The sequence below is a fragment of the Coturnix japonica genome, chromosome 3, assembly GCF_001577835.2.
Source record: "Coturnix japonica isolate 7356 chromosome 3, Coturnix japonica 2.1, whole genome shotgun sequence".
NCBI lineage: Eukaryota > Metazoa > Chordata > Aves > Galliformes > Phasianidae > Coturnix > Coturnix japonica.
The window spans coordinates 65,460,415-65,484,411 of NC_029518.1; the positions used below are offsets into that span (position 1 = coordinate 65,460,415).

At 36.1% G+C, this 23,997-nt stretch overlaps 1 long non-coding RNA gene across 1 annotated transcript; it reads right to left on the reverse strand.

Moving 5' to 3' along the window:
• Nucleotides 1–333: 333 nt before the first annotated feature.
• Nucleotides 334–7,066, reverse strand: LOC107311916. Its single transcript, XR_001554296.2, has 3 exons — nucleotides 6,873–7,066; nucleotides 2,497–2,618; nucleotides 334–430 (listed from the first exon to the last, which is right to left on the reverse strand). It is a non-coding gene; the product is annotated as an uncharacterized LOC107311916 (long non-coding RNA).
• Nucleotides 7,067–23,997: the final 16,931 nt, after the last annotated feature.

A 23,997-nucleotide genomic window follows, 5' to 3' on the forward strand; every position in this document is an offset into this window, starting at 1 on the left:
CTGTACATTAGCAGAAGAATCTGTGTTCACAGTGTGTTGCTCAGCACCATGTGATGAGTGGGACACCATAGAAGTATGAAGAATTTTGTTTCCTCCCTCACAGTATGCCTAGAAGCCAAAAATTAGAAGTTCCCCAAAAGCCACCATCAGGAAGTGTTTTTCTAGGCTGCTGTACTATAGATATGCTGTGTGTCCTGCTCTGGACCATTCTTTTCTGCCTTGTCCTACTCAGTTGCCCAGTATTCATGGGTAGCTTCTCTGCTCTGATGAGTTCCTCCAGTCTGAGGCACAAACAGACAATGCTTGAAGAGTGTTGCATATTACAAACATCACCTTTGCCATCTGCTACTTTGTAGAGATGGAGGCACATCTGGGGTTAACCTTCCACATTCCTTACTGTGAGAAAACTGTTCTGGGCCATGTTTTTCCCCTGGAAAACAGACATAAAGTGTAGTTAAGCCTAAAAACCATGTCTTGCTGCAAGGCAAGGAATGGTTTGCACCAAGGGATTTTTATTTTCCTTCTATTTTACTCTGACATCCAGGTCACAGTGTACCTATCATTTCCGCTTTAGCCAGGCTTAGGTTTGCTTAGCAGTATTTTTTGGCAGCTCGTGAAGTCACACTAAAATGAGTCATCAACATCTTAACAGCATGCCAAAATGATTCCGTTACTTTGACAAACAAGCACCCCAACTTCTTATTGATTTGTTGCATGCAGATTTAATGAAGATAAGTCACCATTTCTGCATCAATGATAGAGAGAAGGAGCAAAACATTTGGCCATTTCAGAAACCTCAGGTGTTGCCTCTGCATGGGAGCAGGGCAAATTTATTTTCCCAGTTCTGAGAGAGGATTGAGTTATTGTCTAACTCTGCTGCAAGTAGGGCAGAAGCAAAGACTCTGGCATTGATTTCCATATGGGTGCTGCTCTGTTACTTCTAGGCTGTAACTGCTGTAGTCTTGCAAAAACCTATTGTGTCTGACTCCTCGACTTGACAATCCAAATGGATTAGTTTTATGACTGAAGCAAGGACATCCCCTTATGTATTATATGCATCAAATTTCAAGCAGGTAAATGCTATCCTCACGTTCAATAACCACATCCACTTGATTTTTCTTTCTGGATGATTTGTTGACTGTGCATACAGACCCATACATAAAATGCTGCCTATTACAATACAAATATGGAATACGGCTTATACTTATGTGCATTTTTATTATATCACCCCAAACTGTAAAAATGAATTTCAGAAATTAAGTTAAAAGCCAACTTAAAAAAAATGTTTCAGTAAAAATCACAACTGAGCTCTTAATACTGTTTTTTTTTTTTTTTGTTTTTTTTTTTTTTAATGGATTGTTAAATGCTTATAAACCAGCCTTGAGTATAACAAATTAACTCAGTGAAAATTAGTTCAGGTGAAACCTTTTGATTTTCTCATTGTCCTCTTAATTAGAAATTAACCACCCTGGCATATACATTATACCAGAGCTGTATGAGTTTTTAATATATCCAGACACATACAAACCTCATACTTCCCCCGAGAAAGTTGAGTTTCTAAAGATTTAATTCAAGTTCCAAGGTCAAACTGAATAGATCTGAATTTCTTTTTAAAATGGGAGTTTCATTCCAATGAGGACTCAACTTCAATTTACTGCTTTTTCCTAAGTTGTGACAGTATGGCACATAACATCACATGCAGATAGCAAATCAAGTACACTGACAGCACAATGCCAAAAAGGTTGCCCAAGAGCACACTGTGAAGGCTAGTTGTAAGAAAAGATTCCTTTTTTAAAACCCATTTTTAAAAGACTATTCCAAATCACGCCATTGCATCTTCTAAACAAATCTTTCTTGTGTCTTGCAGACAGATTTCTTGTGTATTGCAGAGTATCACAAATATAATGGAAAACCAAATATTTTACCTATTTTGCAGGCAAATAATACACCTGACAATAAACCACACACTTCAGGGGATGGATTCTAGCCTCCATTAAATCTACTTTACTGATCAACACCAAAATGAGAGACTGAGAATTTTGCTTTTCCACAGAGAAACTGTGGTGATGGGGTTGACAGACTGACCCTGTGCTTTGCAGGATGCTGTGAAAATGAAGGCCACCAGATTTAGTTATCAACCAGCCCACATTACCAGAAATCTATTATTGACACTCAGGATTCCTCCAAATTGTGTCTGAGGTTCTCCATAGGTGTATGAATGTCCCTGAGCATTTTTCACTCACCTTAAACTCCACTGCACCATCACTCCATGGCTACATCAGCCGCACTATTTCCCATGACTTTTTACATTCCATCTCCTCACAGTCTCTCACTAAAGTCACGTCTGACAGTGCAAAATTCCCTCTTCCTGGCTCACTGTCTTCCTTCCTCATTTTTCTATCCCTCAAATTCTTCTCCATTAACTATTCCTGAGGCACAAGACCCTGACAGAGATAACTCCTCTGAGAACTATAGAACTATATGTCCTCAACTTACTGGTAATTTGCTTGCACTGATGTAGTGGAAAACCAGACTGTAGAAGTTCCAGATGAAGAAGGTTTCAGATTCCAGTCCTTACAAGGTCTTCCAGGACATGCACACACTTCAGGTATGATTTTCTTCATTAGTGGAAGAAAAAAAAGATAGAAACATCTGAGGAATGTGCTCATAATTAGGAAAGCACACTGAAAGGAAAAAAAAAAAACAACTATGATATGTGCTGTTTGGTATTTTCTCCACATGTTGCTGTCCTTGGATAATTTCCATGCTCTTTCTGATTCTTTCCTATACTATAGAAATTAAGCAGTTCTCTGCTGGTTGGATATTGAAATGGAAATAGCACTCAGTAATAAGCCCTCTAATTTATTACAGTATTTTTACAAATGACATTCTGCATAAACAATTTGCTATAAAATCAGAAAAGGTGCCTGTAGCAGTACTTTACTGAGGGATCTGTATCTGAATTAGAAATAGGATAGGAAGAATGTGAAGGTATGTCACTACCTTTCTAAGATCCACAAATTAAAACTTGGTAGATTTCTATAAAAATAAAGCACATCAAGAAACATAAGTTCAAATATAAAGGATAAATAGTAATGAATAACACTGAAGTTAAATTAAAAAAAAAAAAAAAATTTCTTCGACCACTAAAAGGGTATTTACGTGATTATAAGGTCTAACATTATTAAAAAACAAACAAACATACAACAAAGCCAAGCTCTGTTCTCAGACACGTAAAGCAAATTTAAAGCTGAATAGAACATAATTGATGCAGGTGACTTTGACAGTAACATTTTAAAAGTGATTTCAAAGACGTGCTATCTGGAACAGTTAGCCAGGGCAACAGAATATATGTTTAAGAAAGTTAGAGACAACATTCAAGCCGCACAATGTTACCTGTGATAAATGTTATAGATGTGATATTAGTGCTCTTGAAAAGGTGGCAAGGTTGAAAGCATAAGTTCTGAGGACAAGCTGAACATCTAAATCTATGAAGTCTAGAAAGAAAAATCACTTAAGAGAAGATTTAATTGAAGTATTTAAAATTTTAAATGGAACAGATAATGTCAACATGATCTTCTACTTTCAGACGGGCACAGGAAGATAGGACAAGAGGAACATAAATGAGAATTAAAGGAGAACAAATTTAGAGCAGACAGACGTGCTCATCCATGATGAGAATAATAAACATGCAAAAAATCATCTTGGCTAGTGAGGCCACGAGTCAAAAAAGACTGGCGGCATTCTGATGGGATGTGCAGTGGATGGTCTGTACGAACTGCAGTCAAGTAATAGAAGCACAGGCTGGTGGACAAAACCAACGTTTTTCCCTTTAACAACCAAGGAAACTCTGTGTTTGTGTAGTCCTTGCAACAAGATTGTTTATAAAGTGTAAACTATGCAGTGATATGCACTACTTAATTTACTGTTTAACTCAAAGATTTTTTCAGCAAGGAAGGGAACTTCTAAAATTTATGTTATTGAGCAACACCCATTAAAATAGTAGCAATATTATTAAGCAATATATTCTGAAATGCTCTGGGATTTTCAGAGATGAGTATTCAAAGACAGAAACGTGATGTTATAACATTTAGAATAAGATGTTAAAAGTAAATGAGAACACTACCAGACAACTGGAGAAATCAGATCTTCGGGGTCCAGAAACAATGAAGCAGGTAGATAAACACTGTTGTGTAATGATGGACTAGAACAGAATCAATAGTGCACTAATTTTAAAAAGATTTCTGCACCATGAAAGGGAAATTAAAGCTTTCAGTAGAACAAGCTAAAAATTTTGAAGAGAGGGGAATCTAAGAACTGCCCAAAGAAGATGTCAGTAATCTTGAATTGTGACACTTACTACTATAGACAATTTACTCCCCCCCCCCACACTCCATTATTTTAGTTTAAAAAATTGAGCTATTTCTAATAGTAATAACTATTGGAGTGACTATTGACATCTTGTACAGGGACAAAGCAAGAAGTTTTTCTGGAACCTTCACATAAAACTCACTTTGTCAGGTCTCAGTCAACCCATTCACCCATCCGGAATTTCCAGAAGGAAGTTGTAAGAATTTTAAGCGGCTATTGTAAGTCTCCATCTGTCAATTCCCAAATAAGTATCCACAGTATAATTTTGTAGCTGAGAATGTTGGTCCATCTTTTTGGACAGATGACAATATAGAACTCCTAGAAGAAAGTCCTACAGCAACTGAGTAGGTGTTCTACATCAAGGACAGTCATTATTAATTTTGAATGTGTTTAGGTATGAAAATGTTTGTTTGGGACATTTTGATAATGTCATAGAACTAATGGGAAATCAAGTTTAACAAAAGCATTTTTGTGCTTGTAGTTTCTGAGTAGAGCTTTTTCTGTGTCCCTCTTTGTCCCCCAAACCTGTGAAGTCTCTCAATATCACTGCGTGGCAGTGCTGGTACTGTTTCATTTGGTTAACAACTGGATATAACCCATTTAATCCTGTTTATCCTTGTTGTGCATCGATAATGTTTGCATTGAAACTTGAAGAGACATAAAATGAAATGCCATCTAACTTGCACATATGCCCACACTCGATTTTATTTCCCTTTTGGAGCAGAGGTTTCAGGCCCCGTAGCCTGAGATTACCAAAGACATAAGAAAAGAGGTCAGTGACCTATCTGCAGTTAAAATGATAAGGGCTGAGTGAGAAAGCAGTGACACAACAGCAAAACACTCCAGTGCCTACTGTGATGCAGCTGCAGTGGTCCAGCTTGCTCTCTCCAACCTCAGAACAATCTAAGCTCTTTATTTATTTCATAACCAGGAGTGGAGCTGTATCACAGCGCAACAGCACAGTAATAGTTCAGACAAGGACAATACTGCTCATGGTAATTAACAGATTTACTTGTAAATGCTCTATAAATTAATTCTGTACTTAAGTTGTGAGTGCTATATTAGGAAAGATATATTTTTATTTTTTTTTTTAATGTTTTATTTTTCCTTCTAATTTATAACCAAGAGGTTGAAGTAATCACTCTAAGGGACTTTTTTTTAATGTTTAGCTTAGTCAGTAATTCTAGTAGTAGGGGGTATTAATTAAAAAGACTGAACTCTATGTTTGCCCTCCATCACCAACATTTACTTTTTCTTCAAATAACACAAAGTAACTGGTTGATAAGGGAATGTTTCAGTCATTTTCAATTAGCTGTAAAGAGTTTTTTTTACAGTAGTCTGGCTTCTGGTTAACTGACCAACAGAACAATGATGGCTATTTTATACTGTGGAGATGGTGCTGACAGGGGGTATAATGAGAGAAACAGTCTCAGATTTTTTTCTTATTAACAATTGTAACCAAAGCCCCCACTGGCCCTGCTAAATGGGTAATAGTGTATTACTGTATTGGTAGAGTAGTGTAGGAGATTACAGACAAAGTTGGTTAATTAGTGAGATCTGAAGTGTTACTTCTAACGCTGTCCCAGCTCTGCAGTTTTCCTACAGTTTCTAATTATTTGCCTTTGAATAAGAATACAGTACTAGATTTCCCAACCTGATTATTTCATAAAATCTGAATAGATAATCAAGCATTACTTATTTCAAACAAAATACAGTCAAATTGAGCTTAACCTCAGATGTATGCATACGGTAGATTTGGTATTGATATTGATTTTCCAGTAAATCATCTTAAGTTCAAATGATCAAAAATCAAGACAGGTCAACATCAAAGAAACAGGAATATTGGCATGAAAGCAAGCTCTCTTGATTGGTACAAATTAAAAGATCATTTATTAGTGATTATGCTGTATAATACTGCCAGTGCCAAATGAATGCAATTAAGATGAAATGGGCCCCTGCAGCTACAGGGGTTAATAAAGACTGAATTCCTAATGATTTTTCCATTAATTATGAAGATGTCCACAAAACAGCTTTAACAAAGCTGTGGCCACCTCAGACAAATCTTTGTAATCTGTATAAAATGCCTCTCTTAATTGACATGTCATTGGGATAATGTAAAGATTTAACAGCTCTGAAATCATTACATGCTAAATAAAAGTACTTTGTTAAGAATGCAAAACTTGGGGTGTGGAAGAAGTGCAACAGCTATACATGTTTTGGCTGGCTTAAAAAAATGGGCATTGATTCAAGTCTAAAACTGCGTATCTCTCCTTTAGAAACATTGCTGAAATAAGAATCCTTCATGTGAGCAAAGTGCTTGTGCTTTTCAAGGATTGGGAGGAAAGGAGTGTGAAATAGGAGAAAGTAACTGGAAGATTTGAGAAAACACTCTCTCAAACATGTCATGAGACAAGAGCAGCTGCCTCTACAAACATCTAGCTCATTTTTGAGTAGGAATATGGTTCTGAAACATTGGAGATAATGAAAGAATAATGCTTTACCTTGGAAAGCTGCTCACTTGAAAGAGCATTCCCCAGGATCCCACTTCTGAGTCTCCCAGTCCTGATGTGTGGCTTCTGGACACTTCCAGAGCAAGTCAAAAGCCTGACATTTCTGTGGGAAGGGCAAAGCCAGATGGTGCCTTTCTCTTCTTTTTTTTTTATTTTTTTATTTTTTTCTTTTTTTTTCTTTTTTTTTTGTTGTTGTTGCTTATTAACGTAGAGCTTTCTCTGCTTCTGAGAGCCGGCTTGCTGGTCTTTTGGCTGTTTCTTGCTTATTCATGGGATTTCCTCAGAATTTTTAACTGATTCTTTTTCATCAGTATCATCATTAGCTCTCATCTGTCAGTAAACGTGGAAAAAACCCAAAAAGATGTAAAAATGAAGAGATTGCCTGGATGCTCAATTAGGCACCTGTTGCCTTTCAGCATTAAGTTAATTTTCCTGCTAATTACACATTTTTCATACACTTTGCCTATTTTCTGTTTTCAAGATTTTTTTTCAGTGTTTTTTTTGGGGGGGGGGGGAAGGAGGGTTGGGAAGATTCCAAACAATTATAACGACATAAATGGAACTCCAGAGCATTTACAGACGGGTATGTTCCCAGGTATAGGATAATTCTCCTGCAGAGATCCCCACCTTTTATGTAAGCAACATCAAATGTCTGCTGCAAACAAAAAGGAATTCTGTATTACTATATGCAAGACTATGTTACAGAAACAGTCACCTAGATCGGGATACTGAGAGGCTATAATCATCCAAAAAATAGCAGAAGGAACTAATTAGAAGAAGCAGAGGAGTCAGTAAGTGCAGGGATAAAAGTAAACATTTCAAAATTTTATTTGCATCATTGCACAACTGGGTTAGTAAATCAAATGCTTCATGCAAATAGATCAGGTAAGGAAGATACAGATAGTGAATCAGTTGAGATGTAGTCAGGACCAACACCAATACAGGTATGACCCCCAGGTTAGACAAACACTAGTTAACAATGAGAATGATATCAGCAGAGGGCCATGGAGGAAATGCAAAATAATAAATAAGAAGAGTTCCACATTAGGAAACGAAATTCCAAGCTTGATACGTGGTGGATTAAAGATATTCACTATAATTTTTTAAATGAGAACAAATTAGAAATCTGCTAAATGACTAATTCAGATGTAAGCTGTAAATGGGAAATCATGAAATGACTAACTTAGAGGTTAGATGAACTTGTGTTGTTCAAACTGTTGATTAAATTTCTTTGGATGGGCAGAAGTTGCACATGTGAAGTCTCAGGGAACACTTGAGAATACAGGGTGACTCCAAGGCAATAAATTGCTTGAAATAATAGTAAATAGCAGATTCTGATTCTGATCCTGCCACTGGAAGACATTCCTCACACTTCTACTGTACTTCTTTACAGAAGTCTGAAGACATATTTGTTAATCTGATATTATTGGTATGATCACCACGGATTTCCCAAAACCTTTTGATAAATCATGTTTTAGTCAATCACCCCTTGGAAGTTCCTTTTTCTCTCCTCTTACTATAAAGGGAATATGGACATTTGCTTGGGTTTGGACAGCTAAATTGAATGCTGAAACTTAGGGAATATTTAATCAAGAAAGAAGACAAAGATATTCTGAGTAGGAGCATTTGAGATTAAGAGCCTGTAAAAGAGAATGGTGTCCTGCAGCTTCTCGTAGCTTCTGCTCTGACAGAGGGCATAGCTACAAAAATGAAAAGACTGAACACTTCCTTTCTTCGTGCATTTCCCTTCTTGATTTTGGCTCATCAGTGTACCTCTTAGCTTGTGACTTTGTCACTAAAATGTGTTCCTTCTGCCTACTTGCATATCCTTGTTCCTTCAGTCTTCTGCACTTGTTGTGGAACAAGGTCAGCTGGGGGACGGGCCTGAGCAATTACACAAGAATTGCTAGATAACAACAGCCGAAGCAGCTGAAGCAGAACCATGGAATGGGGATGTGATGAAATGTCTTGCTGAGATCCCCGTGGATGACACAGTCTATGCAAGGGAAGACTTTGGGAGTGGGAAGGGGCATGCACGCATGGGGTTGCATTATTGGGTGTATGGGATGAGCCTGTGCAGAAGCCATTGCTGGTATATAAGCAATGTGATGCAGAGAGTAGACTCCATGGCATCCATGACTGTGTCTCTCCAGATGGGGTCCATTCTGGATGGGGTCTGGCCCAGGGTCAGTTGTCAGTAATGGCAGCACCATACACACCATATTCCCTTATCTCAGAAGAACGCACTGGCCAAAGAGTTCTTCCTCTAGCTTTTTGCAGCTGCTGCAGTCGCAGAGTCACAGAATTGTAGGAGTTGGAAGGGACCTCCAGAGATCATCGAGTCCAACCCACACACTGGGAAACATGCTGTGCCTCCCAGTGGTGCACAACGCTATCTATATCCTCACGCCTCTGTTGGCCAACAGTAGAACGGCTCCTCTTCCTCTGCAGCGTCTACTGAACATCAATTGCTTCAGCACGGGCAGAATTTAAACATTCCTTAAGACAGTAAAAGGAATACGATTTTTTAATTACTTTTTTTCCTGCTTGCACATTTTCTAGCTCTCTCCTACCTCCCTTGACTGTGCACTTTTGTTTTCTAATGGCTCAGTCCAGTCTTTCCCACTTTGTTTTGTTTATCCAGTGGTTATTCCATTTTCAGAACTATATTTTCTCCCCACTTCATGTTTTTGCTTCATTTTTAAAATTTTTTTTTTATTTAATTTTTTTATATGTCTGAGCTCAGTCTAGCTCAAATGTTGTATATCATCTAAATTCACAATATCTGATAATGGGACTACTTATCATCAGTTTTATAGAATATGCATGGGTGTTGGAACTTCCTTAATATGAGCTGGGGTGACATATTTATGAAAAAAACACAGCACAAGCCAGCCGTATTGCATGTGTAAAAGTTACATGTGAGTATCTAATTCTACACAGTATTCCTACAAGAGCTAGTGCTAATCAAAACAAAACAAACCAACACAATTCTGATATATATAATCTATTTAGGTGTGAAATTGGATTTTCAACATAAAGATCAAATTCATTGACTTCAGTGATGTTGCACCAGGGATAAATTGGCCTTTTAGTCATTTTATGGCATCTGCAAACTCATACCTTGTGCCTTGTCTTTTTCTGATCTGCTATCAAATACTTATTCATACGGCAAATAATTTGACTCTTTAGCAAAAAGGCACCAAATGCAAGTAATATCTGCCAGACCAATAAGTATAAAAATGCTGCCAAATGTGCATGCATAAATCCCCATAATCTTACTTCTTAGATTTTTATCCATACAGGATATCTTAGAAAGAATACTGTAGAGGAACTGGATCTGATTTTTGTCTCTGTGGTATAAATCAGGAGTAGCTCTTCAGTAGTCAATAAAATCGCACTGTTAAACCAGAACACGTTCTTTTTTCCTTTTTTAAGATGTTTCACCACTGTTGGTTTAACAAACATCTTAGAAATAGAAAAGTATTCAGATTTCATTATAATTATTTTCCCCAGTAATTAAAAGTTAGACATTTTCCTGCACTAATTTAATTTTTGGTTATTATAGTCACTGATTTTTAGAACACCCTGGGGTGCAGTTTTGTGAAGCTGTTAGGTGAATCACGAGTGAGCACAGAATTTCAGGAAAGAAGAAGCCTGTTATAAAACAGAGTGCTGTTACTTTTGTGTATGATTGAACATGCATATTATTTTCAGAAACTTTTATATTTTTTTACCAAATGTACATATTTTGTACTTGCAATTGATTCAGGGTTAAAATTTGTGGCGACTTCCAGCTACTTGGCATTTTGTCAGTATTTTATTGAAGTTTATGAAAAGGTTACAAATTATGTAAGGAAGTACTATTTGATAATGATACAAATAAAGCAACCGAGGAAGAGAACTGTGGCCCAACATTTAATGTGCATACTCGTAGTTACTCACACTTCAGTCATACAAATGAAAAACAGATGCAGGCACATAGAATTGCATAGAGAATTCAGCTGTAAACCATACTGTAAACTATCTCAGAATGTTAGAGTTATTAAAATGAGGAACTGCAGCTGAATGAATGTTCAAGCTCTCATTGAAGCTCCTGTTGGCCTTTTTTTTTTTTTTTTTTGGCTCCTATTTAGCTTGTACTCTGTTCCTATGTATTTTTATGCATATTCCACATGTCTCACTCAGTCATCAATTCTGCTTTATCCTGTTTTGGCCAATCAATATTGTGTACATATGTATACATCCTGAGGCATGGTCAACCTGGATAATATTGTTGAATTCATGTTCATTGTATCTTTTCTTTCTGGGCAATGTTGTGAAATTGTTACATATGAGTCTTCTGACTTCTATTTCTTGTGGCCATTGTTGCCATTCTGAATAAGTTTAGCATCAGCTGATAGTAGCTTTTGTTTCACACTATCATTTATGTATCTGGTAAAGTCTCTTACATCAGCTCCTTATGATATAGAATTTCCTCCAGTATGTTATCTACAGAATAAAGTTTGAGAGGGTGAAAACTGATGTTTCTGTTGCTGCCACTGTGCAATCTCTTAATGCTGGAGATACATGATAACATGATCACGGAGCCTTCTTTTAACAGCGTGTTTCTCTATATTAAATCTGTAAGATTAAGGGCAAAAGAACAAAATTTACACATTTACATGCTCCCATGCAAAATGTTTAAAGACATATCAATAAAAATATTGCCATTAGGAAAGCAGTATTTCTACATCTGCACAATAGGTATGTTTTTCAATCAGGATAGCTGAGTAAAGGTGAAACAAATAACTTTGGACAATAGATACTACTGAGCAACTTGTTAACAGAGAACTCCTTTATAGAAACATGTACGTACAATAACAAAGGAAAATGAAAATATGAATCAAAGGATGCCAGATTTACTGTGTATTTTGCTGAACATTCTCATTTACAAGGGAGTTGTCCCAAATGTCTCTCAGTTATCTGATTTCTTCATGCTTCAAAAAGAGCAAGTTTATTGAGATCTGTTCCTCTGGTTTGATGAAGTGAACACAAATAGACTTGATCAGACTGACAGAGAATGTATGCAGAGCAGGAACTGTAGTTGAGGGATTATAAACCTTTTAAAATTCTCACTTAGAACACTTTTCTATTTAAGATTCCTTTATTTATTATGATTTACCTTTGCATGACCTTAGTCCTGCACAGTGTGCAGAAAGGAGCAAAAGCACATGACCATCTAATACAGCTAAGAACAGGTACAATGCATAATCTCTATTACAAGGGTCATAAAAGTCAACACTCTTAGGCCTCATTCCCTCAAGCAATTTCCCAAGATTCAAAGTGATGCAAAGTCTAGGTGCCAAATGGCTGCAAAGAGTGTAGATCCTAATAAAACCTGTGCTGTCATGAGGAGACTCCTTGGTTCCCTGATGAACAAAGTGACATCAGCTACTCTTGGGGACAGTCAGGAGCTTTTACTGCTTTTATTTTTCTGAGAACCCTATCCACAACAGCCTGCTTCAATACCTTGCTTAAAGTCAGCTTTTGCAGTGTACACCATTGAGCAAGCAGTAGTAATGACACCAACTTTTACCTGAACTTTTCTCCCTCTGCCTCAAAGATTCTGACCTGAGTGTTTATGAATCTTATCAATTTACTCGCACACACAGTTATACCATGATGTATGCTAAAGCACAACTTTTTCTAAGCAGTGATAGAAACAATTCCATTGACCGGTTTTTGCATTTTACATGTTACAAATTACTGAGCTACTCATGACAGACTTTCCTTGGACCCCAGGGAATTTTCTTGAAAGAAGTTAATCACTTCTCCTAAATATTTTTAAACAATTTTCCCTTGATTTGCAGGACAATAAAAGTCATAGACTTTCTATGTTTTGGAATTATGACAATGAAAAACGTGCATGACACCTAAGTAGAAAATTACTAAAACCTATAAATTAAATTTACTAAATTAATAAAGAAAATTTGCACTATAATCAGCAAAGGTTTTCACTGTATTTTAATCTCATATTGGCTAGTGTTCCTGTAACTTAGAATGCTGGTATCCTTGTAATAAGTATTGTAAAGGTTTTTTTTTTTTTTTTTTTTTTTTTCTCTCCTGCACTTAGTTTTCAGCTCTCAATCATGCTAACTAGAGTTCCAAGCATAAGTTAAGAATATAGTATGATAGTAGAGAGGGATAGTATGTCAGAATGTCCTGAAAAGTAAAAAGAAACATTAAGGCAATCTGTCCAAACATATGTCATTTCAATATTTTATGAGGAAAGACATTACAAAAACATACAACAAGTGACATACAGGTGAGAATAGGAAAGCCAGTAGTTTTCCAGTTGTGATATCTGTCAGAGTCAAATACTGTTAATTTTGATTTCCTTCAGCTGATAAATTTGGTTGTACAGTATGCAATGAAAACAGTAGATGAATACTTGAATGTTTGAATGCTTGAATACTGAGAGCCTTTAAGATGATTCTTTTCTTCCTTTCCAAAAGGACAAAGCATTAGATGGCTGATTTCTATAAGAAAATGTGATGTTATTCTTCAGACATTTTACCAGTTTAAGAACACTTGTTAAATCACGGCACATCTATATTTCTGTTTTCAAGTTCTAATAATGCATTTCAACATACTGGAAGCAGTTTAAAACACAAGTCTTGCACTGAAATGCAGACAGTGTAGAAATATTCTGTTTAGGAATAGATTACTAAGTAAGTATTTGGAGTATAACAGACATTCTAGAACACAGAAAACACATACTGGAAAACAGAAGAATGTTCTGGAAAGCAAGTAAACGATCAAACAGAAAAAAAAAAGCCACCACAAAAACAATGCTGATACATAAAATTAATTAGATGGTTCACATTTTATAAAAAGTGATTTGTGATTTAAGCAAATACACATGTCCTTCCCAGGTCTTGCTTAAAATCTTTTTGGCTAGACAATGGAAAGAAGAAATTCTTTACAGTGAAAAATAGGATAAGGTATTGAAACAGTCTACAGTAAATACAATGTTCAGACCTCTCTCCGCCTTTCACATTCTTCTGTGAAGCTTCTGAAGGTCAACAAGGAACTACAAGCTTAAGAGACTCTCACTATTCTAACGTATAGCTAATTTACTGTCTATTCCTGTGTATAATGCCAGTGTCTGTTGACTTACATAAAATGATGAAGGTTTTCCAGGAGCCAGTACACAGTAAAAGATGGGAAAAATTCAGTTTTCATTCCAAAGGTGTTACATATCACTCTAAGTTGTTGCGCTTTCACCTCAAGAGCCTGGTCTAATTGAGAATAGTGAATTATGAAGCAGATTTCTGCCTTCAACATTTCTGAAAGCTTACTTTCCTTATCATTTACTACACAGCTTTCAACAATTGTCCATATCCTTGTTTTATGAGAGAATCAAATATCAACAAGATTTACATTTAATAGAGGATATATTTCTAAAAAGATTCATGATCTCTTACCTTCAGGTTGCATTAGTCTTCTGTTTCATTATTTCCAAGTGTTTTGGGAAGTCAGTTGTAATATTGGGTAACAGCTTTATTTTCGGATGATTCATAGTAGGTAACTTGAAGCTGGATATTAAAAGAAACAAAGTTGCAATGATAATCAACAAAAGTAAGACACAAAGCATATCACTTAGTACTGGTTTACTAAGATGTACATGTGTAATTAAAGATTCTTGTTCTTCTAGAGAAGACATTTAATAGTATCTTAAAAATTCTTATCTAGGTTATTATGATTATCTGTATAAATGATGAAGGCATCTTCAGAGATGGCAAACATCCTACAATCCTTTTAAAAATTTAGGATTTGCAGATCATATTCATCCTTAGTAAGTACATAAGTGTTCAACATCATGCCTTTCAGCCCATGTACTTTGGTCAGAATTTTCCTATCGTCTGGTAATGCTGTAGGTTGCTAGGGAGGGACAGAAAGAACAGGATACCAAATAGTTATGTTTTACTCCCTCCTCATCAGAATTTGATGAAGTGAAAGAACAACTAACCATTTATTTCCTTTGAAACCCCAGGCCCTACATAGTTAAGCCTTTTACCTCTACCACCTGCAGAAATCAAAACAGAGTTGTGATGAGTGACATCCAGATAAGCTGGTTCCTTCTCTTTTATAATAATATGAAGAAGAAAGAAATCCAGCCTTCTTCTGCACCATTGTCTGTGTTTTTTTTTTCTTGTTGTTTGTTTGCTTTGTTTTTGTTTGGTTTTGTTTTTCTAGTTTGTTATCTGTTCCTTTTAGCTTACTATAAAAAAATAAAAATTAAACAAATCATGAAAAGCCCTACATTGCTGTACTTCACTAAACTAGGACTGGCATTGACCAAGAACATGAGCAACACTGAACAAGCACAAACTGCTTTAAACTGTATTTCACTGTTAGGGAAAAAAAAAAAAAAAAAAAAAAAGAAAAAAAAGAAAGAAAGAAAGAGAAAGGACAAGGAAGCCATCAGTAGAGAGGAAATGCTAAAAAGTCTATATATTATTTTGAATTGCCTCAATAATGTATCATAATTGCAGAGACAACCTTGAGGAATGAATACAGGAGAATCATAAAGATATCCATGAATGAAAACCAGGAAGACCAATCAAAAAGCCAAGGAAAGTTCCTTTCAGCTCTCTGTCAGCTATAGCTCAAGGAGGATATTTGAATAATAATAATATCACAAGAAATTTACAAAGGGCAGAACAAAATGAACATCTTTAACAACACTTTTCCACTCATTTCAAATTCCTTTGAAAAATATCTATTAGATAGTTTTCAGTTCCAAGCCATGCAACCTCATGGCACAATACACTGCACTAAGTCTCAGAACTCGCTGCATCAACATATACATACACAAATCTTCCATTGAAGAGCTGCATGAACAATGAACAGCCTTTGCAAATTCATATTCTCAGATGTGGCCATACTGCCATTTTTCTTTCATCCTTGGGGTAACAGGGTAATAAGTAAAATAACTCTGCAGTGTTTCTCACCTCACATTTCAGAACAAGCCTTCAACAATGAATTTCTACACTTTTCTGAAAGGTTGAATGATATATGCACCCTGTCAGTATATGAGCAACTGTTTTATAAGTAACTACAGAAAAGTAAAGATGAGCCATGCTCAGTTCCTTCCACTCTGCAAAACCACAAAGGCAAAGTGATCCCCTTTCCTCACAGTTTATACTGAGGTTTTATACCTGCTCTTAGGGAGATGTGTTTGAGAATCCCTACAAATGGGATCTGGTACTTGGGAAAACTGGTGGCTGCACAATTTGGGGACTATACCCAGAATGGTTCTATTTTTATAGAATCACAGAATCATAGAATCACAAGGTTGGAAAGGACCTACATGATCATCTAGTCCAACTGTCCTCCTATTACCACTGCTAACACAACCCATTAATCCATATCTCGTAGCTCCTCATCCAGATGCCTCTTGAACACTGCCAGGGATGGTGACTCCACCACCTCCCTGGGCAGCCATTCCTTTGCCTGACCGCTCTTGAAGAGAAAAAGTATTTCCTTATGTCTAATCTAAACCTCCTCTGATGCAACTTGTGGCCATAAAGTATTATCAGTTTCATTATTTATTTATTAATCTTCAAAATGACCAATCTTCTTACCCTTAAGCAAGATAAGACACTCTGTACATGTCTTTTAGAATCAATATATTAAATTTATTTATTTATTTATTGACAATATCAAAATCAGCTTAAAAGCTAAAATCTGTTAGCTATGCAGGAAATATAAGGAGTATGAAGTAACAATGCCTGAAGAACTTGGGGCCAAAGGCTACATTGAATTTATTTTTTGTATGAAATTCCTGTTATTAACTTATCAAAGTCATTATAAGTCCCTGTGAAGCCAAGGGCTGAAGATCAATCTGGCATTTGCTGTCTGTGTTCCTAGCTGTTTCCATCTTTCTGGCTCTTTTCTTTCCAGAGTGCAGGTTTTTTCCACTTTTAGAAAGCAACATATCAGATCTATGCCCCTTTCTGCAGTGAACTTACTGAAACTTCACTATATTCCTACCTCTGCTGTATTTTCAGTCTGAATATGCCAGATGAGCAAAGTTGCTGCAGTCATACCATCATTGCTACAGATCTGAATAGATTTATCTACATATATTTAAATCCAGAAGCACTTGAAACACAAGGTCTGCCATGTAAGCAATTTTTCCTTCTCTTTGCAAACTTCAGTTCCTTTTCCAAGTATAGTTTGAAACAAAAACAACCTTGCCATCCATCCAGAAATTCAAACACATTCTTAACCCCAACATCTTGTCATACACTTCAGTAGAATATATTGCTATACTTCCAAGAACCCTGATTTATATGGTTATTAGGTTCATGTAACTGTGCGAGAAATGCATTGTATACTCAGGAAGAGAGATTCAATTGTCATCAGCAGTTCCATTTTTTTCTGAGCAGGCAGAAATTTTGAGATCAAATGTTGCATCTCTTTTCTTTGTCTCACAGCAGAAAGTATGACTTTGTAGCCCTTTCATTCTTCAGAAGTGAGCTGGTGACTGAAACAAGAAGCAGCCATTGAGTATGAACTCCTACAAGAGGCAGCTGTGCACAGGAGCACTTGGTGCTCTGTAGATTTCTGAAGCCACAGAAGGTGACAGTGATTATCCGTTGTGATGGCCCTGCAAGACGAGCCACAGGGCTTGTTTTAATGTCTTCCTTAGAGTTCAGTGAGAGCTGAAAACCCTTGGGCTGGGGTCATTTGGTTTTTGTACACAAACAAATGAACAAGAGATGAATACTAAAGTATTCTGCAGAAAACCTGCTTTTTAATGAAGCATTTATTTTTTCAGTTTTAGTAGATAAGATTCAGTTCCATGTTCAACATATGATGCATATTTCAGTGCGAGATAATTTTAATAATTTATATTATAACATTATAATAACTTTGTGGCCTATTCAAGATTTTGGATGCTAAGACATCCTTTAAGCTTTGTGAGGTGGACTCTGCCAAAACTTCAGGAGGATTATCTGGTACCAGATATAGGTACCAATATCTGGGGCAGCTGCCAAAACTACAAACACAAATAGAAACAGTAAAGGAGAAAGGGAGGAAATCTGGAGACTGTTACATTGCAAGATTTAGGAAAATAAGTTTTTCTTAGCTTATTTTGATGTTTTTGAAGCATTAGGCTTCTGCAAAGGGACATCCAACCAACAGTTATCAATGCACCTATGTACTGTCATTTGTGATAAACATGTGTGGACCAAACCTTGAAAACTGTAAATGGGTAAAAACTTGAAGACTGAGCTAAAATTTTCTCACAGTTTCTGAAGGATCTGACATGGGTCTCATTTCTAATATAACATATCCTCCATTTGTGAGTGAGTGAGTGTGATACATTTAACTCAGAACAGAATATAATTCTAATGCTTTGCTGGAAAAAGGATTATTCCATTACCAGGTAAAAAATTCAGTGTCTGAATGAAAAAAAAACCAACAAAAACAAACCAACTATTTTTATTGGTTTCAATATTTATTCACCAAGAGAGAATACTAATGACAAACCATCCTATCAGATTGTACTTTCAGTCTAGTAGCCCTACGGAAAAATACCTTTTTGTCGTATAAAATCCAATCATTGGAGACATCCAATGACTTGCAGGATAAGCTATGAATTGCATCTGGAAGGTAGAAAATCAGCCAATAAGCAAAATTTCCTTTTTGGGGAATCTATTTGTTAAGGTTGTATTATTTTAAACTAGTATTAGCTTAGAAGTGTTAACCTGGGATGAAATCATTAGCCCTAACATAGATACTGGCAACTCTAGGCTATGTATTTAGTGGATGCAAATAAAGATGCACATAAGTAGCCAATTATCTGAGGAAATGAACCATTAATGGATTAATGTAATTGGAATACATTCTTTTATCAAGAGAGACGTTCACTTAAAGTGGTACTGTATTTGCTTTACACATGACTTGTTGCATATCTAATGCAACATATTATCACATTTTCCAAAACTGTGACATCCCAGAGGGAGTCAAAATTGAGAAAAAAGCCAGACAGAAGTAGAAACATGGCGGACAGGTAGCCCCCTCTTTATTTCTCCACCCACAAATACCTTCATGTAGACTTTATGTAAACTCTGTTCTAGAAAAATTGCCAGAGGTAAAGCAATGGTGCACCCACAGCCACAGTCGGCCCAATGTTTGCTAATGGCCCCTTTCAGAAATGGTTAGTTTGTATCATGGTTTCTAGCGGTGCCTTGATACTTTTCCTGCATTCAATGGTTTGATAACGAGAAGCATTTCTCTGAGATTTTATCCAAGTCTATGTCATTTCCGACAGCAAAAAGTACAAAGAAATGTATCATCATTGAAAGGGTAAGTATTCCCCATGAAAAAATATGAACCACTTCTCATCTTTTCTCCCTTTCTATGTCGGGATTATTTTGAAGGGGTGAAAGGGGGGAAGAGATGAAAAGTATTTTTGTGAACATCATAGTAACCTTTGGTCTGGTCTTTTTTGTTAGTAGAGAAATGCCTGAAATAGATTCTATGTAACATTGTGAAAGAAACATAGTAAAATTTTAATAGAGAAACTGAGAGAAAAACAAAGTCTTTGGTAAGTGGTATAGGAAAAAACAAAAACAAACCAAAACAACAATGAAAAACCCCAACAATAACATAAAGCCAAAAAAACCCAACTACATACAGCTGTGTTTACATGGATAGGAGGAAAAAAGAGAAATAAAGAGAAATGTGGATCACCACACCTATTAGCTTGGAAATGTGGAGAATGGATACAGCACTAAATGCTTTGCTTCTCTGTCTTTCAGGAACTGCTGGAAAATATCAAGAAGAAATATCTTAAATAACAGAGTTTTATGCAGAACTCTTGAGAATGGGTATCGGTACCAACATTATACATTTTGCCACATTTATAATGCATTTTATTACTACTCTGCATTTTGCATAGAATCTGAATTCATGGACTAATATATGTTGAGAGACACAAGAAAGCTAGTTAACTTACACTTTTAGTAATTATTATAATCTATTTGTAGTTTTATTTTTACATATGCAACCATGGAATTTGGTTCAAGACCATGTAAATTTTAGTACCTTTTCACACGTCAAGTATTACACATTCATGGTACCACCATGTGTAGAAGTGACTGAGAATAAAAGTTATGTACAGCACAGCTGGAAACACCTATGTTGAATCTTCATGACTAGATTTCCTAAAGAAGCTGGTGTAAAATGGGTGGGAGCCCAGAGTAAAGGAGGAAGATTAGTATACATGCGGATGAAGCCATTTAGGCTGTGTGGAACCAGGAGTTGGATTCAGTGTTCCCTGTGGGTCCCTTCCAGCTCAAGATTTTCTGTGATTCTATGATCTGTGATTCACAGGAGGTCTGCCTGTGAACAGGGCAGTTCTCTGCCATCTTCCACCCATGAAAACTAATGCTAAACATGCCTGTGCCCTAAGTTTGGAGTCTGGTTCTCTATTAATCTCATTCATCATTTGTGTTCTGTACCCAAATATTTAAATCTATATTGTTTCTTGTTGATATATATGCAATATTCAGACTTTTTATTTAGATGGGTAAGTTTTGAGGAAGGATCGCATTTTTATGACTCAGGAATAATAATAATAATAAAAATAGATATATTTTATAAATGACGTGATTACTTTCCATGGAAAATTACTTTACAGTTTAATTTTTTCCCTGACATTTTACCCAATAAATAATCAGCTATTTTCCAACAAGACAACACACAGCTTGTACCCTGAGCCTGGAGGTTAAGGCACCATTCATTTATCTTTGTCCACATAACGTGAATTATCGGTTACTCGATTTTCATTGAAACTGTGTTATTGGAAAATTATAATCCAAGATATTTTTAATGTATTTTACTTAATCTCTACTCACATTTGTTTTGCATGGTGTTCGGTCTTATCAATAGAATAACTCTATAGATTTTACTGGAACACTACCATAGCTCAACACAGTGATTGCTCTCGGCACTTACAAACATCCCCACTTGACACTGCAACAAGGTACCTAACTTGTGAAATGAAGGGTGCACACTCAGCAATTTACACAACCCCAGCCACAGGATTGTTCTACTGTCTGTTGAAAAATTAGTGATGTGAATGCAGACAGAATATACAGTAACTTGCCTGACTTTGGGGTAAAAAAAAAAAAAAAAAAAAAAAGATTAGAATGACAAATAGTCAGACTCCAGGGTCAAATGCTTTGCCAGTAGTTGCATATGTTTATGCCAAAATACATAAAGAAATGTCACTTCAGCACATGAATGATGACAAACTCTCCAAGTGGGACTGCACTTCATCAATCATTTCAAACGTGCAGATTGGGTTTACCTATATAAACAAAAGCAATAAAACTACTCAGAGCCTCACCTTAAACTATTCAGGCATGACATAAACAGTGTTACCACACAGTCAATCCCCATTTTACTTGAGAGGCAGTCAGAAAACAAGCAACAAACTGATATATTAAGATTAATAAAGCATGTCTTTAATAAGGATAAAGCCAGGTAATATTTTGCATAATTACATATTTGGAGCTAGAACAGATCAGAACAGATCAGAAAGCATGAGAAGCAGGAAAAGAGACTTATTTATTTATTTATTTATTTATTTATTTATTAGGATTTCTGAGAAGATTTAAAGAAACTTTAATCAACAGAAAATTTAAAGTTTGGGAGCACAGAAATTTTATGCAAGTTTTCTTGGAAAAAAAATAAAGAAATAAAGCAACTTAGAGAAAGGACTCTGTGTCAGCAAACTGCAAACCCTGGCTGAGTCCTCTCTGGCTTGGTCCTCTGGGTATCATATAAACACCACCGAAGTCAGTGGGAATCTTTCTGTTGACTTCAATGAGATTTGGAGCAAAGCCCCTGTGAGGGAAATTTAATTGAATTCCTTAGTATTGATCTCTTTGTGTCAGATGTTCATTTAGCCTTTTTTTCTTAAATCTGCACCTGCTTTTTCTAAGGGAATAGAATGGAAGGGAACATTTAAAATTTCAGTTTTCAATCATTTCAACAATGTTTTATATAACTATAGTCATAAGACATTCCTAAAGCATTATAAATATCCAAATAATACCACAAGGACAGAACAAGTTAAACAACTTTTGGAAATGGTATTTTGTAATCCCTTACAGACAGGAGAAAGAGAGCTCCATGCCACATTTTCTCACATTTCCAGTAGCTTTCACCTATCTGCATTACATTGTTTCTATATTTAATTAGCCTCTGGCAGAATCTAAGGTTTAAGCTAAGCTTTTCTAAATCTTCCCCTCTAGCCAGTCACTGAAGTGTTACACTATCATGCACACAAACTGTTTCCTTAGAATTAGGAAATATTCAAAGCAGGCTACATTATATGTCGAGGGGTCTCTTTGGTTCAGGAGATGTTGACATCGGAGCTTTCCAGCCACCCACCATAACACAAGCCAAGTATTCATCACTTACTAGAGACCAACTAACTGTATCATAAGCACAGGAAGAGAAGTCAATCTAACTCAGATCTGAAATTATATAACCGATACACCAGCCTTTCAAAGCTAAGGAAAAGGAGAGGGATTTCAAATCTTTCTTTCCTCTCAGTTACTTTTTTTATCCTTCTACCTATAACCCTTCTTGAAACTTTCTCACCCAGGCTAGCTTGTCTTCTCCATCTCACATACAATAACTGTCTCTTTATCTTCATCTTACTCCTGACATCTGAACACTCAGACCTCTGTTGCTTCACCAGTACAAATATGGCAGAGGTCATCACCCTGGGTATCGTACCATGCGCATTCCTGGCCTATTTTATGGCAGTATGCCACTGACTGAAAAATAATACACAAGGCAAGAGCTGATTGATATACTGAAAAATCTTCTAATAGTTTTTCACTCTCAATCTGCCAGTCAGAAACTTTCCTTGAAAGAGATCTTGTTCACTGTATTCTCTAAAACTTTGTCATTTGGCCCAAGCATACAACTAAATGTTAAAATTTCTTAAGCCAATGAATGGTGCTTTTTTTTTTTTTTTTCAATTTTTTTTTTTTTTTTTTCCTTCTGTACGTTACTGCCTATTAAACTGTTGGCAAAACATAGAGTATAGCACATTCCTTTTTATCCTTTTTGATTCTCTTCCTTAAACCTGACAGATGTTGTTGGAATGAAACTAACAACCCTTGCTGGATCCTGCAACTTAGTTGTTGGTCAGTATTTACAAGCAGTCAAAAATGAAGTTACTGGGTCACCTCACAACACTGCTTCACTGTGATGACATGAATAGAGTAGTACAAGCTCCTGGTATTCTGAAAAAAAATTCTCAGCATATTTCATTATTTCATTGATCATTAAAATACTATGAAAAGCCACTGAGGTGCAGAAGGTATGCACTTATTTTACACAGGGAATACATGAAGAATATGGTTCTTAAAGTCACAAAGTGAATGTAAACAGTTGGATTGCTTGGAAAAGAAGACAATTCATAGATACTTCCTTTAGTGGCTGTAGTCAGTTTTCTATCAGTTAAGCCACAAATAACAGTGTAATCTATTTAGTGCCTTTCATTCACCAGCAGTAGTGGGAGTTATGAATGCAGAGAAAAAAGAGGTTTCAGTCATTGACTGCAACCCATGCCTCTATAGAGAATTTTATCTTTCCATTTAAACTTCATTTATTCACTGTTTTTAAATTTGCTGGGTAGAAAACTATACTCCATGCTCTAGGGAATGATAGCCTGTGTGAAGTGTCAGGATAACAGTGTCTTTAACCCAAAGACCTCTGCCTCTCTTTTTATTCAGCCTTAGATTTGATCCAGGAAGCTTCTGCTTTTCTCAAAACAATACCAGTGTATCAAACTAAATTTGTGTATATATATGTGTGTGTGTGTGTTGCTGAGATTCAAAATGCACTAAATACTCTAAAGAGCAGAAAATTAACAAAGGACATGCTGTATAAATTCCAGCTACTCTCAGGAAATAATGTTCTCATCCAGCTCAGACTTCAAAAAGCCTTTTCAAGCAGCAAAGCTTAATTTCTAGTATATACAGACTAATTCTGCATGAGAAACACTATTTAGAATGTGGAATGTATGGTG